The 13,272-nt window shown below is 46.6% G+C and overlaps 1 protein-coding gene across 3 annotated transcripts in view; it reads left to right on the forward strand.

The window, feature by feature from the left end:
• The window catches only part of LOC146856190 (coagulation factor XI-like), a 211,615-nt gene that overhangs the window by 177,191 nt on the left and 21,152 nt on the right, over positions 1-13,272 (forward strand). The gene's annotated exons all lie outside the window — the stretch shown is intronic.

The raw sequence follows: 13,272 nt of genomic DNA on the forward strand, positions 1-13,272 counted from the left end.
TGCCCATGCATTAAAAAATCTCTGGATGACATTAAATATGTGAGCAAAATAATTATACTACAAAACATGTAGTGTTCAATTTTAGAAGGGGGAATGGGGATAGCAGGAGTATAACGGAGACATCCATTGCCCCTGCAATGCAGAGATGGGGCCAACCCGTCAGAGGGCCCCCAAACAGCCAAAGAAAAAAGAATATCTGAGCAGTATGGGAGACTCTGGGGTCCCTCATCACAGCCTGTGGGAGGGCCCAATCATTTTCAGCGGGAGAACTATTTGAACACATTGTAACATACTAAATTAGCTGGTAGATGGAGGGGGCTTTATATTTGTCCTCCTATTCTACTTTTTCCAGAGGAGTTGCCATCTAGATTGGTATTATTACTGCAGAGTTGACAGACCAGGGGGATGATATTTCACACCCAGGACTGCCTGACAGTATTTGTGTTTGATCAATATGTAAACAACTCCAGTCATGGATGAGATCTTGTTTCCAAAGTTGATTGAAGTTGTGGTTCCTTTGTTAGGCACCCCTGTGATGTGAGCTGGACATTTTGGTTGTTTGTTATCAGGAGCTCAGTGACATTCTTCATGTCTGTTGGATTCAATGCAACGACTTACCTTGCAGTTCCTGGATTGGTGTGGGACTTTGATCTAGTAGATATGTGAAGCACACACTTGACCTTTTCAATTTATCCACCCCCTCTTTGTTCTTCTTATAGTCCAATGGATTATTTATTTATGAGTCACACATTGTCAAACTGCAACACAGTTCATAGGTACAATACTTCCTGATCCTTCACACCAGGTGTTTCTTTGAACATGGCTAGGTTACAGATGGGGCTCTGGTCCTAACATGGAGGCTTAGAGATGACCCACACACTGAACTGGATAATCTCCCCACCTGTGAAGCATTGTCAAACTTCCTTGTAAAACACTGGGAAATGATGGACTTCATGTTGAGTTTTATAGGTGTTACTGTAATGAATGTGACTTCTCACCAATAAGCCACACCCAAAACCTGCACTCCCACTTTGGAGGCAAATATACCACTGCACCTTTAAATAATACACTTTGAGCAGCACTCCCTAAAGACAAGGAAAAGACACAGCACTCCCTCTAGGTGATGCAAGAAAACAAATCCAGGTGCATTCAATACACTTGAGCAGCACTCCCTAAAGACGAGGAAAAGACACAGCACTCCCTTTAGGCAAGGCAAGAAAACAAATCCAGGTGCATTTAAAATAACACACACAAGTTTATTAATGTAGAACGGTAGGCCAAATATATCAGTAAATGCAGATTCCCAAATGTCAAGTGAACAATTAAATGAACAATTGAAATAAAATGCAGTATATACAAGTAGCAAAGAGTAGAAAATATATACAAAATGGTTAGGAACATCTCACCGATTGAATTTGCATCGTCCTTGCCAATTCAAGCTGGGGAAGCCCTTGAACATCCCAGGAAGGAGTTCAATCAGTACTCAAGTTCCGTCACCTCCACAGCAATACGTCTATTCTGTGGCGAGCTTCCACCTGGCCCTCGAAGGTTCCCAGTTTAAATATCATTACTAAACGTAAGACGAAGCTTCTAGAAAACCTCGCCCCCTTCTCATTAGAAAAACCGAGCTGGCTGTACCAGTCTGCGTCAAGGCCAAGTCGGGGGCTGGCCAAGGTCCCGTATTTTGACTCTGAGGCAGAGTTGTACATTCTCACATCTTCCAGCCTCTATCTTGACGAAGCTCCCACAAGGGCTTCCAGAGTACATTAAACAAAAGCAATCGCTCAGGAAAACAGAAAGACCTTGAATGTGAACAACCCAAACAACTTGCAAGCACTGCTGTGCACGCAGAAAAACTGCAGCAAGGCAAAGCCAGGGAAAAGGATGACATTAGGCCATGTCAAAGCCAATAGTAAGAGCTCATAATTCTCATAACCCAAACAACTTGCAAGCACTGTTGTGCACGCAGAAAAGCTGAAGCAAGGCAAAGCCAGGAAACAAGATGACATGAGGCCATGTCAAAGCCAATAGTAAGAGCTCATAATTCTCATAACCCAAACAACTTGCAAGCACTGTTGTGCACGTAGAAAAGCTGAAGCAAGGCAAAGTCAGGAAAAAGGATGACATGAGGCCATGTCAAAGCCAATAGTAAGAGCTCATAATTCTCACCAATGTACAACACAATGGACATGTATGCACCACCGCTCACAACACTGGACTTCGAAACCAAAAAGTACATTCCACACCTCTCTCTCCCTCTCATGCTTTCAAATACACATCCCACACCTTCTATTCTTGGCAAGACTATTCTACTCCTTGACAGCTCCCACTGAAAGACAGCAAGATTACAAGAAAGAAGAGAAGCACGCATATGCAGGACCGTCTTATATATCCAGGCTAGGGTAAAATAACACACTAAAGTCAGTTAAAATGGTGGTAGTCGAAGGTCATCATAGGGTGGCAAACCACAAGAGTGGCTCTTTCACTACAGTTACTCTAGCTACCTCTCACCTAGGTTGTTGGGCATTTATGAATAACGTTTGGTATCCGCCAGCAGCGGGGGGATCCGGCATACGAGAATACGCCCAATCCCTTTTCTTCTCCATCCTCGACGCGGACGCAAATACAGATTTGCGTCTCAACAGATTCCGCCTGGGGCACAATCTCATCCGACATACTAGCTTGTGTTCACATTTCCCAGATAAAGGAGGACATTCTGAAAGCCACCAGAAGGAAACAGTTCATCCACTTTCAAGAAGTCTCCCTCATTACCCTTCAACAACGAAAGGAGTTTAAGCCAGTGGCTGATTTCCTATGCTCCAGAGAAGTATCCTACAGGTGGGGAAACCACTTCCGACTAGTCTTTCGCTGGGAGGGGAGCTTCAGCAGCTGCAGTCACTGAAAGAAGCCCAACGGCTCCTAGGACTCCCAGATGAGAGCAATCCCTGCCCCCCTCCCACTGCGGGCTTCCCCTGTGGCTCTCCCATGCGTCCATCACCATGGCAGACAATAAAGAGGTCCAAGTGGCTCCCACGCCCTGGCCCTGAAGAGCTGGTGCAGGAATATTGAGATGTCTTGGATAAGCTTGCCTCTGGCACAGGAGGCAGACCTACATGATGTCATCCTCCATTGATTCTTCTCTGTTTGTTGTGAATCTCACTTGGTATTTCTAATGCATTGAAGGTGGCCTCGCTTGGAGGAGAGGCTTTTGTTACCTAGGAATCCAACCTCGGTTTCTTCACTGCTGGCCTACCTCGGTATGCGGAATGCCATTGTTAATGGACATTTCCAAATGGTTATTTTTAGTACGATGTTATTTGTTTTTTTTATTGTTTTTTGTGTCAACATTCCTTTATCTTTCATGGGTGGTTGAACTCATTTCATTTCATTTCATTAGTCTTTATTATCGATCCTTTTCATCATAAAAAGACAATTACAAAATGAACATTTCATACAAGATTAAAATAAGAAAAGGAAAAATATCTAAAACACAGATCAGCTAAAAAATAAGATGACCACAAACCTAAAAACTAATACCTCATATTTCTAATAATCCAGGCCCAACCTAAGAATGTGGCCACTGCCACAACAATACATTCACTGGTGTCAAATCTTAGGATATTTAGTGCCTCAAGCCCTTGTCTAGTACCCAAAGTACGACAAAGGGGTTTAAGCCATTTGGATCTAGGGGCTGCATAGGCCGGGCAAACAAAAAATATGTGACCCACAGTTTCTGGACACTCAATACACCAACGACAAGAATCAGAGGTAACACCCTTCCATTTTTTTGTAAATGAGTTAGTGGGTAGGCTGCCGACCCTCACTTGATGATAAAGTTTCCTATCGAGGGGTCTAGTAATAGTGTCCCAGTAGGCTTCTAAGAGAGGGACATTTTTCTCCACGAGGAACCTACCAGACAGAGACTCCACTGGGGCTAGGGTTAGTTGTTTTTGATTGACCATTGACCAATAAAGGTTTTTGAAAACTTTTTTGGGGGGGAAGGTGTTAGAAACTGGATCAGTCCAAAGAGTACTCAGACCCATGGAATCCAATAGTGAGCTGACTTGTTTAAACCACTGGATATTGCCAGCACCCAAGATAGCACGGACGTCCAGGAAAGCCTTTGCGTAAGGCCCTAGTTCCGGGACCGTCCATAGTCTCCTCCAAAAGGCCAATGGTTTAAACCTGGCAATGTCATCAAAAGAATGACAGCCAAGGTCAAGCAATAACGGTTTCACTGGGGTAGAACAAGGGAGACCCGTAAGAAGCCTAAAAAATGTATATTGGGCCTTGACCAAAGGGGAAAGATCAGAAAAACCCCAAAGTTCAGCACCATAAAGGATAGCTGAGTTAATCCTGGCATTGTAAATTTTGATGGCGGGACCAAATGATTTCATCTGGGATTGTTTTTGTTCTTTTACCAAACACCCCGATAGTTGAGCAAATTTTAGAGATAAAACATCTATTTGTGGCTTCCAATTCAGCTTGTTTTCGAAAACAACCCCTAAATAAGTCATGACTTGGGCACGTTCGAGTGTGTCCTTATTCATGGTCACATTGCCAGTTGTGCATTTCCCTTTGTTAAAAACCATATATTTGGTTTTCGAAACATTGACTGACAGATCGAAATCAGAGCAGAAGTTGGTGAAAACATTCAAGGCTACCTGTAAACCGGACAAAGTCTGCGATAGAAGAAGGGTGTCGTTGGCAAACATGAGGAGTGGAATTTTAATACCACCCAGCATGGGGGCGTTCGTAGGCGTAGATAAAAAGTACTTAACAACACTGTTAATGAATAACAGAAACAGTGTCGGCGCCAGGACGCATCCTTGCCTGACACCCCTGTTTTTAAACCTGTCGGTAACCTGACCTTGAGTCCCCCAACGTACTTGGGCGAAGTTGTTTTCATGCAACCTGGTAACTAAATGAAGGAGGTCAGCAGGCATCCCTAACTCAGCTAAAACCGCCCAAAGTTTAGTCCTATTGACTAAGTCGAAAGCTGACCGAAGGTCAACAAAAGCGGCGTACAAAGTACCGCCGCAAAGGTAAACCGTTTTCCAGACGATCAGTTGGAATTTGAACGCCTGGTTGATCGTGCTGGTGCAGGGTCTGAACCCGGCCTGCAGGGGCGAAATGGTATTCTCCTGCTCTATCCATATCAGGATTCTTGCCAGGATCATCCTAGCTGTGATTTTTTGGACCGAGTCAATTAAGCTAATCGGGCGGTAGTTCCCTGGACAGGAGCAATCACCCTTCTTAAAGATGGGCAGGATTTCGGCACACATCCAGGATTCAGGAATGGCGGCCCCCTTAGCTATAGCGGTTGCCATGAGTGCGATGTATGGCACCCAATTTCCAAGATCGAATTTGAAAAGGTCCGCTGGGACACAGTCTATACCTGGGGCCTTTCCGCTAGGAACCCTAGAAAGAGCCAACTCAACCTCTTTTCCGTCAAATTTGAAGTTTGAGAGAGGGAACATTACCTGGGAAGTTGGAAAAGCGATCACTTCTTTCAGGTTCGGATCTGAGAACTGGCGTTCGAAATGAGACACCCAGATGTCAGGGAGAACATAATTAGAGGGGGTCTGTGAACACGGAAATTTGCCCCATTTCACAATTTGCCAAAACAGAGTCAGGTTCCTTTTTTTACTGGCAGCCAAAAGATCATCCCAATGAGCATTGTCCCAATCTTTTTTGGCCTGAACTTTGGCCAAACTGTAATGCTTCCTAGCAAAACGGATTTCTGCCTGATTTTTTGTTTTAATGGCAGATTTCAGCTTGCTATAAGACTCACGACAAGCCTTGTTATACCAAGAGTTGGACTTATGACTAATAGATTTCCTGGCCTTACAAGGCTTGGAAAAAAGGGACTTGAGGTCTAAAAATAACTTCTCGTGAATAGAGGTGGACTCTGCTGCGACTTCCTCGTAACTCAAAAGAGATTGGAGGTCAGCCACCGCTCGAGAAACTTTGGAGCTAATCACGGAGAGAACTGCGCTGTCAAGGGCAACCTTGTCCCAACGCACTCTCCGTAGATTGTTGGTTAAATGGGCAGTGGCAGTAATAATCTCTGTAGGTATGTTTGTGGGGGCTGAACACAGTGAAAAATTCAGGGCAAGAGGATTGTGATCACTCTCTAGGCGATCCTGGATCGCCATATCACTTAATAGGTTCCAAAACTCAACTTTAATCAGGGCATAGTCAATTCTGCTGCAACGTCGTCCATCGGAAAAAGTGACCTTACCAGTCTTATCCGAGGGAGTCCGACCATTTGCTGCCCTGAATCCACGCTCCATACACAGGGACATCCACTGGATGGCAGATTCGGTCCACTTCTTAATAGGTGGAAGGTCAAGTGGAGGGATATTCAGAATTGTATCCACTTCCGTTGTAAGTGAGTCCCAAGCAAAGAGCATCGGCTCAAAGCAGCAATTTAAATCGCCCACTATTACCACGTTAATGCGTGGGTTGACAGTTTCCAGAAAACCATCCAATTGGAGAAAGGTATTAGTGCCTTTCCCACCGGGAAGGCCCCTGTTGTATACATTAATAATCAGGGTGTCGGGTTGTTTTTATGTTGTAACTGAATGATCAAAATATCAGGGTTACCAATTGATAGCTCAGCAATTCTATAGGTTAAACTTTGTCTTACCCAGATACAGACACCGCCCGAAGGGCGGCCCCTTGTCCCACCAATAGCCGCTTTATAAAAGTTAACATATCCAGGGAGGTATATGGGATCCACAGCCCACGTTTCTTGAAAAACGAGAATATCGTGGGTGGTTACCCAGTCGGACCATTCCTCCATTACTATTTTACTCCGTAAACCAGCGATGTTCCAGGAAACCATTTTGAGATTAGAGTGGCTAGTTAGGCCTGCCAGCTGGGGGACTAAAGATGGACCCGGAACAACGGGGTGGATTTCGGTAATACCATCACCCCTACACACGGGATCAGGTAAGCTGGAGGCAGTTAGTAAAAATGGAGGACTGTTTGGGAGCAGAATAGAAATACCAGTCGCCGAGTCTAAGGGGGGGAAATTAGGGTTAACAAAGTCTTTAGCCTGGGATATATCCCGGCAATCCAAAACTGGAGAAAGGAGATCGATGTTTCTACGGGACACGTTAGAAAAGACACAAGCAAAGGTGGAATGAGTGACACCCAAACCCCGATGGACCCCCCCACGCCCACCCCAACTACCCAACCCCGCACTGAGGGAACAATCCGGGCCCGCAGAGGTCGTGTGCGCGTAGCCCATAAAGGTTGAAGAAGTTGGCAGTCAATCAACCCCCTCCAAAGAATTCAAGGGTGCAAAATGATTGAACAAGGGGAGATGAGAGACCAATGTTGGCGGGCGTCGAAAACCCCTAGTAACCCTTTCCCACCCGGTGGGCAATGTACCCGGTATATCACAGGGGTCACAAGGGTAGAAATAGGACAGATCCACAGTAGATATACCAGAAGCACTCAAAGTATTAGGCAAGGAACAAATATGGCTCACCACCATAGGATTTCGAAAGTTAATAATTACACAATCACCCTCCACATTTTTGACCCTGGTACCCAACCAACTCACCCTACGTACAGTCAAGATTTCAGCGCTAGTTCTTGATGGCAATGGTCTATTATTATTTAACCAATGAATCGCTTTGTTTTTCAACTCAGTATGTGACTCAGACTTTTCCTGAGGAAGCCTTGGAACTCCTACCAGAATGACAGTATAAGGTAAGGACTCTCTGGGAAGATTAATACATGGAAGGTTTAAAAACGAGTCTACACCCATGGAGGATGGCTGTCTAATAACATTGATTCCATTGCTTTTACTAGCAACAAGGTTTCTAGCTAGTTGGGTAGACGAAATAGCAGTGGTAGGTAAATGGGATACTACCACAGCTGGTTAATTTTGGGTGGGTGGAGGGGAGGAGACTTCAACCATGGGAGTGTGGCCATTTAGGGCTGGCCCCGTTTGAGCAGCAATGGCGGAATTCATTAAAGTCTTGGGGTCAGCACGGGGCATGATGATTTTCTCCAAATGAGACCTATTTGTTAGCACCATACTCTCTAATTTCCCAATAGAGATGGAGAGTTTCTTGACTCTCTCATGAAGGGGAGGAAAAAAAGACTTGAGCAATTGTTCCAAAAATTCAGGAGAGCAGATAGGCTGGGGGTTGGTGTTAGGCAAAGTGTCAGGGCAGAGAGAAGACATGGAGCTCTCAGCGGCAGGGGTTATACAACAGGGTGGATGAGAAGGGAGGTCAGAACGAACATTTGCAAATTGGGGCTTATAGGAAACTTTGGTACGTTGACCCCTAGGGGGCGCTCCCGCACGCTTTCTTTTCCCGTTGATAGGCTTAAACTTATTTGCCAATGTCAGGGTGGCTAACCGAGGCTGCACGGTGGAAGGCAAAGTGGGAATAACACTGGGGATTAAGGGTGAGCCACTGCCTTCAGAAATAGTAACAGTACCAGGGAAATCAACCGGTGGACTGTGTATAGATAAATTCAACAACCCTGGCGCATTTGTAGGCAACATATCAGAAACCAGAGGGACATTCCTGCATTCAGGGGAGGAGGCTGTCATAATATTGACAAGTGACGATCTCTTGGCGGATATTTCTAATGACAATCGTTTTTCAGTTAAATTGATTTCATGTTCGAGGACCCGAGCAGCTCTGGTGATAAAATTGTCAAGGGTCCCTGTAATACAACCCCCCGTATTACCCTGCATAATCTTTCTACCAGATCTTAAAGAGGTCATCTTCAAAGGAAGGAAAACTGAGGGCAGGGGGACAATATACACAGTGGCTATAAACCCTAAAACTGCAAATATTCCAATGATCTGCAGTCGTAACAAAATAAATAGGCAGTTCAATAGCTGTGTAGTTACAAAAGCACAATATACAACCTAACTGATAGAACACATGAACAGACTGAAAGGCAAACGTTAATACCTAGAAACAATAAGTCTCAGAGGGGTGGCCCGTCCCGTCCACACCCGGCCACGAACGGCCACAAACGGCTCGCTCTTTGCCCGGTCTTTGCCCGGTCTTTGCCCGGTCTTTGCCCGGTCTTTGCCCGGTCTTTGCCCGGTCTTTGCCCGGTCTTCGCCCGAGCTGCGTCCCGCACGCGTACCGCTGGCGTGTATAGGCTGGTGCACTACTAATAGATGGGAGATCGTAGAGGAGGCGTGGCCGGGAAGAGGAGCCAGGTGGGCTGTAAGAGAGTTAGCAGTGTGCACCCTGGGCCTCGCAGTCCCGTGTGTTGAGCCTCCTCAGCGCTACCCTCCAAAATCAGCAAAGCGTCCGCACAGGGTGAGTAGCAGCGAACCTAATGAAGTCCCAGCACTTATGGCAGCAGAAAACAACGAAGCCTACGAGCGGCTCCCGCGAAGCGGGGGCCGCGAGGCGTGAAGTGAACAGTGGAGGCGTGGCCGGGAAGAGGAGCCAGGTGTGCTGTAATAGAGTTAGCAGTGTGCACCCTGGGCCTCGCAGTCCCGAGTGTTGAGCCTCCTCAGCGCTACCCTCCAAAATCAGCAAAGCGTCCGCACAGGGTGAGTAGCAGCGAACCTAATGAAGTCCCAGCACTTATGGCAGCAGAAAACAACGAAGCCTACGAGCGGCTCCCGCGAAGCGGGGGCCGCGAGGCGTGAAGTGAACAGTGGAGGCGTGGCCGGGAAGAGGAGCCAGGTGTGCTGTAAGAGAGTTAGCAGTGTGCACCCTGGGCCTCGCAGTCCCGTGTGTTGAGCCTCCTCAGCGCTACCCTCCAAAATCAGCAAAGCGTCCGCACAGGGTGAGTAGCAGCGAACCTAATGAAGTCCCAGCACTTCTGGCAGCAGAAAACAACGAAGACTACACCTTGGGTTTGGGTACTATATCCGCTTTTCTCCCTGGGCTACCACTATGCCTGCCCTTTTCCTCGCTTCTGCAAGCTGCCTGCCCTTAGCACTTCTAGTCCTGGAAATTAAAGTGACGAGCCTCAATGTCAGAATCCTTAACAACCCTACTAAATGGAAAGCAATGCTTTCCCTTCTAGAACGCTCGGGCAGAGATATATGACTACTTCAAGAAACACAGTTGTTGGTGAAAGATGTACACCTCATGCAGTATTGCTGGTTTCCATGCCAGCTGTGGTCTTCCAACTCATCAAAACAAAGAGGGCAGCTATTTTGTTTTCCACATGATTTAAGGGGGACATAATCTCCAAAGTGACTAAGACCAAGCTTTCTGGCATATCGGCTTAGAGTGGGGACCTTTTATTTGACCCTGGCAAATATATTCGCTCCAAATGACCAGCAGAAAGCCTTCATAACCAGCACCCTCTTTCCCTTCCTTCAAACCCCAGATGCTGCTATTCTGGTTGGAGGCGACTTAAATCTGGTCATGGATAATGTCCTTGACCATTCTGGTCAGCGCTCCGACCAGTCGGGGACCCTTTTTTTGTGGCGTCTCCGTTGGTTGGCAGACTGTGGCCTGAGCGATATGTGGTACTCAAAACAGCTTCACACGTGGGATTACACTCATTATTGAGCAGCACACAAAACATATGCTCATATTGATTATTTACTTGTGACCCCATCCCTACAGGCGCTTCTCAGAGACACATCCATAGCTCCCCGTTTGCTCTCTGACCAATCACCCCTAACTCTTACTATACACATTGATGTCAGCCAGAAAAACACCTGGTGCCTCTGGGACTCTTTACTCTAGTCTCCCACGACGGTCACAGCCATATGCAACACGATTATCGACTACCTTCAGACCAATGATACGGATCAGGTTACCCATCTACACTCTGGGAAGCCTTGAAATTAGTATTCCTAGGGGAATTTATTGCTATCTCCACTTCCGAAAATCGCACCCGGAAAGAGAAACAACAGGTCCTTCATTTGAAAGTCTTTGAGCTAGAGACAATAAACAAATGCACTGGAACCCAATGGGTATGGAGAGTACTGGAACAAATGTGCTTGCTCCTTAAAAGCTTAGCTTTAGATAGAGCAGAATTGGCCTTGGTTTGTCTCAAACATAAGTTCTATCTTGGTAGCAACCATTGTGGGCGACTACTAGCACATCTCCTATGGGTCAAGGTCTATTCATAGACTATCCAGATGATCTGCCCCACCCCGGCCACAGAGGTATGTCAGACCCACAGATCGCGGATGCTTTGCAAACGTTCTATTAGACTCTCATACAGATTCAGGCGGGACTCCTGTAGATCCCTCGGACTGTCTTTAAACCTGTCCCCCCACCCCACTACTGTCCCAGGCAGCCAACACCCTTGATAAGCCTATATGCATTGAAGAGGTAGTCTCTTCCATAGCTCGTCTTAAGTTTATGAAAGTTCCGGAGCCTGATGGCTTCCCTTCTAAAATTTACAAAACCTTTTGTCTTGAGCTGGCTCCAATCCTCACATGTCTTTTTAAATTCCTTCATCTACACAGGTTCCCTTACAGACTCCATGCTCGAGGCTTCCATTTCTGTCATTCCAAAACCGGGCAAAGACCCAGCTCTCTGTGGGTCTTGTAGAGCAATATCTCTTCTAAACGTTGATGCCAAGCTATTTACTAGCATATTCGCACACAGACTCAATCTCTATATGAAAGAACTGATCTCCCTAGACCAGGCTGGCTTCATACCAACCTGTCAATCCGGGTACAACACTAGACGCATTTACCACCTATTTGTCAAGGTGTCGGACTCAAAGGGAGGCCATTCTCCTCTTAATTGATGCAGAGAAAGCGTTCAAGAGTGCATTGGCCCTATCACTTCAGGACTCTGGAGATTTATGGTTTTGGCGATCATTTCCTTGGATGGATTAAAGCATTTATACCTGTCCTAGGGCAGCGATGCGTGTTAACAGGCCCTCATCCTTGCCTTTCTCTGTCCACTGTGGAATTTGGTAGGGCTGCCCCCTACACCCCCTTCACCCCCTTCCCCTGTATATGGAGCCCCTCACCAAGCACATACAAGCACATCGGGATATTACCAGTTTCTGTTTTGGAGGAGATCATCATCCCATCAGTCTTTATGCTGATGACGTGATCTGGACCCTCTCCAACCCCCTGGCCTCTCTCCCTGCCCTGATTACAGAGCTTCAGACTTTTGGATCCTTTTCTGGCTTCCAGGTCAACATGCAAAAATGACAAATTCTGAATCTAACTGTCCTTCCCCCCCGACTGAACATTTACTACGGCCTAATTTCCATTTGACTAGGCCTCAGACTCTATTCCTTATCCCAGTATCAAATTAGCTCATTCTGTTCCCTAAACTATTACAACCAATTATGAGTCGCTGCCCAAAGAAATCAAGACCGATATCCACAAATCGGAACGCGTGGGTCTCTCTTGGCTGGGCAGTGTTGAGGCCATTAAAATTACCATACAACTATGCATTCTTTACATCTTCCAGGCCTTACCGCTGACCCCGCCTAAGCAGGCGATCCATTTAATGCAGATAGATATAAACAGGTTTATTTGGGGTGGTAAGAAACCTCGACCTCCACAAAGAACTTATGTACCGTCCAACACGTGGAGGTGGCCTCACAGTGCCTTCCTTACAGGCCTCGCAGTTACGTTTCTTAGTGGAAAGTAGCAGATCGCTCACTGAGAAGCACTGGTGCTTCATGGATCAGGCAGTGGCAGGTTCCCATATGGAGAAGGAACCCTGGCTTCCATGGATGCATAGGGCCTGGGGACTATACTCTTCTCCAGTCGCGAGCTCTATCTTTCGCATATGGGATGTGGTGACACTTAAAGTGGGATTAACAATCTTCCCTTGCCCGATGACACCTATCCTCTCTAACCCAGACTTCACTCCAGGGCTTCAACCTGGTCAGTTCCACCTCTAGCTTAACAGCATCTGCAAGCAGGTGTGCTGCCTGTTTGACCCTCAAGGGATAATCCCCTTTGACCAAATGAAAACAGACCATGGCCTAGAGGAAACTGATCGTATCCAATGCCTTCAGGTCCGCCATTGGGTCTTGCAGCCTTCCTTCCGGCCCCATGCAGAGAGGCCTTTGACTCCTTTCTAGAAATGGCTGATATTTAAGAAAAACAACAGGCGACTCATCACTGAGCTGTACACCATCCTTAATAGAGAGGAGACTAACTCTCATTTCGTGGGGCAGAGGAGGTGGGAGGACGAGATGGGTAGGCCTCTCTCTGATGCAGAGTGGACTGATATTTACCATAGAGCCCGTCACAGTGCAACATGACCAGAACAGAGACAGCATTCGAGATCATGTCCTACTGGTATTTGCTCCCGGCACAACTTGGCT

The sequence above is a fragment of the Triturus cristatus genome, chromosome 4_1, assembly GCF_964204655.1.
Source record: "Triturus cristatus chromosome 4_1, aTriCri1.1, whole genome shotgun sequence".
In the NCBI taxonomy this organism is placed as follows: domain Eukaryota; kingdom Metazoa; phylum Chordata; class Amphibia; order Caudata; family Salamandridae; genus Triturus; species Triturus cristatus.